This window comes from Conger conger, chromosome 13 (assembly GCF_963514075.1).
Source record: "Conger conger chromosome 13, fConCon1.1, whole genome shotgun sequence".
NCBI lineage: Eukaryota > Metazoa > Chordata > Actinopteri > Anguilliformes > Congridae > Conger > Conger conger.
Window position 1 is genome coordinate 20222763 of NC_083772.1, and position 5153 is coordinate 20227915.

The window sequence follows — 5153 nt, forward strand, 5'->3', positions numbered from 1 at the left end:
CACATCCTGTAGCTTTACACACACAGAGACACACAGTACACACCGCCTGTAGCTTTACACACACAGACACACAGTACACACCTCCTGTAGTTTTACACACACAGAGACACACAGTACACACCTCCTGTAGCTTTACACACAGACACACAGTACACACCTCCTGTAGCTTTACATAGAGACAGACTGTAGACACAGGATCTAATGCATGGTGTAGCCCCACCCTTCATGTTTGAACACCAGGGAGGGTGGTGCAGCTGTTCAGCAGGTAGCCTACCAGCCTAGAGCTTTCATTGTTCCCAAAAAAAAATACCCAAAAAAAAAAAACACCAACTGCAAATCGTATGCAAAAGCATCTTTTTTTTTCCCCCTTAAAGGGTCATTTCAAACTAAAAGGTACAAAATGTAAAGTATGGAAGCAAAGGAATCCTCGTACTAGCACAGACGATACCAACCCCTCCACCCAACCCCTGATCATGCGGAGTGAAACCGCGTTCGAAACCTGACCAGGCCCAGTAAAAACGCGGTTGAAACTCTAAGTTTAAAGAAGTGAAACTCTGTGAGAAACGCTTCTTCAGGCAGTGCAGGTGTGTGTCCCTGACACCAGCTGCGTTTTGATGTTCCAGGAATTCAGCAAAGGGAACGCCGGATAAGGTGCCGGACTTTCATCGCTCAGGTCCAACTGACATACTGCACGTGTGACCTTTTGTCCAGTGGCCCCTGTGTTAGCAGGTCCCTGACAGCCCCACCCCGACCCCCCGCCCAGCTGTCCACCCCGCCTGTGATCCCCTGAAAGACGCTTGTAATCAGCAGTTAATCTGCCCAGAACAGACTCATTAGCACAGCTACCACAGGCCTATGGAAAACAGAGAAACCACACACACAGACACATCTACATAAGGACACAGACAGAGGCACACACACACAGGAAAGTGACAGGAACACACACACAGGAGAAGGAGTGTGCCTGCATGAGTGGTGGCTGAATGACAGTGAGACAGACAGACAGAACACACCTGTATGCAGGTGTACCCCAGAGAAGAGCGCGTAAATGAAATGAAAGCAGCGATATCACAGGTCTAAACGAGCCCTGCCTCGCAGGTCGACTCACACACAGGTTCTGAGGCTCTGTTCCTGTCGTCCTCCGCGCGCGGGCCTTTCAGACACAACCGCAGGAAAGGTCCTGAGCTCCCGCAGCTCAATGGACCAACGAGAAAGAAAATATCAAAGTGCTTAGAAATTGAGCTCTCTCTCCCTCCACTTCACCCTTTCCCAGAAGCACAGGGCCTCTTGAAGTTTGTGTTATTACAATTTTATTTTTCTTCCACTGAATGTTTGATAAGGTCTTCATTCACAGCGCTCTGAGTGAAGACAGACTGGTGTGGGCAGTAGTCTCCTGCGAGCGTCGAACCCCGGACGACACTCAACATGAAGAGGCCTCCAGCACCTGCACACATCCAGGCTTTTAGCGTGGTCAGCTCCTGCAGGAGAGACACAGGGCTCGTTCCAAATGCTTATTTCACCGGCCTTTCCTTTTCTTTGCTCCCGACCTGGAAATTGATCAAGGTCCGCCATCTTTAAGGACATTCAAAGCAGTTAAATTTTCCTTCTCGGAGCTAGAAGTGCAAGTTAGGAACTGCTGAACTTTCCTTTGAGCATGGAAACATGAGCGCATCCTACGCGAAAGTATTTTTCTCAGAAAGCCTGACTTGTAAATTATCACCCTGTGGATCCACCTCTCCCCATCTACCACGTCTGTAACTGATATTTGAAAGAGCAAGGACATTCCCACATCTTCACTTATTTTTCTCACCTCTTTTTCTAGCCTCTCCTGATGGGAAGAGTTAGGAGCAAGAAAAAGAGAAAATAAAATTAAAAAAGAGGTGAGAAATAAGCTGAATGAGTGGAATGAGCCTACTGCCTCCAGAGCATGGCCCCAGGGCTATGTGTACAAGGCCTCCGTGCAACCAGCCAGGCTTATTTCAGGTCATATTCAAATCCAAATCCATTTTCCTGGATCACGGCCAGGCTGCGCTGTGCCAGCCAGGTGGTCTGGGCCACGACCGTTTGATTGGGTGACGGGCGTTTGAATTGTACCGGTCTTTTAACGGGACCCTTTGCGCGATGTGAATCATGATGATAGTTTCTATCGCTTAGGTAAGTGGAGATGAGCGGTATTTCCACACCTACACCTGAAGCCTCGGGTGACCTTAGGAGCCCGCCTCCGGCATGTCAATAAAAAATAAAAATAAAAACAACAACATGGAGGAGACTGGCTTATCTTCAGTATATCTTCATATTTCTAGTAATATGAAGAAAGTATGGTTGGCAGGCTCCCGATTTGCAATGCTTCAAAGTTGACCGAGCGAGAGCCAGGCAACAGCAGGGACCCACTGGAACACTGTGACATCTGGCACGTATTCCACAGTCAGACAATATTCATACCAGCTTTTCAAGCTCCTATGATGAAAGAATAGCAATTCAATGCAGGCTCTACATCATGGGAACTTGCTTGGGGGGGGGGGGGGGGGGGGGGGGGGGGCAGTGAATAATTGACCACAGTTACACCCAGGATCTAAGGCATGCTGGAAACCTTATTTCCCCAAAGAACCCCGGTCAGACAAGGCAACTGCAGTAGGCCTGATCCGGCGGCATAATTAGCGATTAGCGCAAGTCATTTGAATGAGTAATAGGGTGCAATTAATTAAGGCTTAGAGTTAATAAATTGAAGGCACACATTTTGAAATTAGGGCTTCCAATTAGTGAATGGAGGCTATGAGTTATCAAATTGAGGGTTCTTGACAGTAATAAGAGTGCAGAAATTAGAGGGGCGAACATCATCCTTTCTGGGGTTCAACGGTCATCCGCTGGCAGAGATAAGGTGGTTGGGAAATGGCCACCTGCAGTACATTTTTTCTCCGTCACAGTCGCAGAAGGCCAAACCTCCCTTATCTTGCTTACACCGCGATGGAAACTCGGCTCAAAATTTGATCTGAGCCTGGCACCGGTCCAGATGGCATGAGTCGATGCGCGCTGCAAAACAGTGGCTGCACATCCGACCATAACGGACGCTTGCGCCACAACTAACTCCTGCCTCAAATTAGGGGAGAGCTTACGCTACACAAGCATAATAAATAGAAAACGAAACGCTGCACTTTCGTCCAGGTGTTCGCCGATTTAAATACAGTATGGGGAGATAAATTAGCACAACGTCTGCTGCTAGAAACCTGGAGTGCATAATTACAGAATGCGTAATTACCGTTTTCACGGTAAGGTGGCCTGGTGATAACGTGTACAAAGCGAATGGCAAATTAAAGAATAATCAGTGCTCTATGTTGTTTAAAAGCAAAGTAAACTAATCCAAACCACACGCACAATCTGGCACTCTTGCATAGTTTTGATCAAGGGTGTCATAATCCGCAACAAAACCCCACAGTATATTCAAACAAACGTACCAATTATGACCTTTGAATCTTTTTTGAAACATTTTTGAAGTGCCAAACATACAGATCAGTGATTCCCTGATGTGGGGCCCCCAGGGTTGATGTGAAAGAACGACAAATACCTTTGTACTTCTAAAATGGGAGAAATTAACCAAGTTAAATGTAGCCCGTGTACAACAGAGAAAATGTAACGGTCAACATGCATACGATCCAAAAGATAACTGTCCCTATATCATCTTTTCAACCCAGGGTGAAACACCGAAATGTTAAATCAGGATAAGAGACGTGTCACTAATGTGGGGAGGAAGAGACGAATTTCGTTCGAAAGGGGAGTTTCATGAATCGCCCACAAGGGAGTGTAATGTTTTGGGGACACGTCAGGATGATGAGGACTGGTATCTTGCATTTTGCGCTTTCGTGAGGTATAAAAAGTTGAAAGGTTGCACGACTACACAAATCGACATGCGTAAAAAAGGATGTATGCATGCATTAGTTCTGTCTGCTTAGTCCCATGACATTTCTGTTTGCCACTTGTGCTGTAATGCAAATGTGCAAATAGCATGTAGTTTCATTTGTTTTCTTAAACAATGTATCCACTGGTCCAGTATCTATTTAAAATACAATTTTGTGGCACACAATTAGCTATACTACACACCTACTTGATTTAACAGTTGCAAATGCATTTAGCCAACCAGCCACCTTGTCCACGTTAATCTACCTGATATTAGCAAAGTAGCCAATACGTTTCGAGATGTGGTAACGTAATGCAAGCTTGATAAATTCGTTTGCGTTCTACTTTATAAAGGTTACTAGCCAATGGCATATGTGTATTGAGAAAACACTGTTGGCTAACGTTACACCACTGTGAACAACAGACATTTCAATAAGATTGCAGGGTAGCTATCTTTACCTAATCCGACTGTGGCTTATTAGCCAGCTAGCTAGATCATATTCAGTAGAGGGTAGTTAACGTTGCTAGCTAGCTAACTAGCGCTAGCTTACATGGACATCACTGTCTAAACAGCAGTTTATGTGCATAACGAGGTCGCTCCTTAGCTAGATTGCTGACTACAACAGATGATAGCGGGCATGTTATTTACACAGTAGCCAATGTTTGCTTAGTAGGTACTCAACGGCTTTAAAACTAGGCCCGTTATGAAACAAGAACAGAGCAATGAAGATAGCCACAAGCAGGGGATCAAGTTTACGTGCACACTAGCTGGCTAGCTAGCTAGTATAGGGTTTCGAAAGAGAACACGATTGGTTTACCAAGCGCTAGCCTACATGCCAATAATATAGGCCACCTCTAGCTTTTTGCTGTATTGACAGCAATTGTATGTCTACTCACCACGGTTGCGGCCGGTTCGTAGACCCGCTGCTATGCTCTTTTCTCCAAGACGGTGTTGCTAGCTTGAGGCTAAGGTTAGCTGGGTAAATTCTGCGGGAAGATATCTTCACTTGCAATTGTGTTGGTCAACCAGACTCAGTCTCAACTTTATAAAAGGCGAGACTAGCGCCTGACTTATGCTGATGTCAATATGTTTTGCTAACTCGCTGTTATCGTTATGTAAAAACGACGAGGAAAATGCACAACGTTGCTGGCTGCTCTTAGCTACCGCTGTCGCTGTCTCCCGCAACCCCACTCTATCCACGTATGACTGTGGTCCCTTTAACAGTACGGAAATCTGCCATCATCTTCCGTGTGTACACAAT

At 45.8% G+C, this 5153-nt stretch overlaps 1 protein-coding gene across 1 annotated transcript in view; it reads right to left on the reverse strand.

Moving 5' to 3' along the window:
- The window catches only part of fndc3a (fibronectin type III domain containing 3A), a 75491-nt gene extending 70338 nt beyond the window's left edge, over positions 1-5153 (reverse strand). The window contains 1 exon segment of the mRNA XM_061216843.1: positions 4789-5153. The gene's annotated coding sequence lies outside the window, so the exon portion shown is untranslated.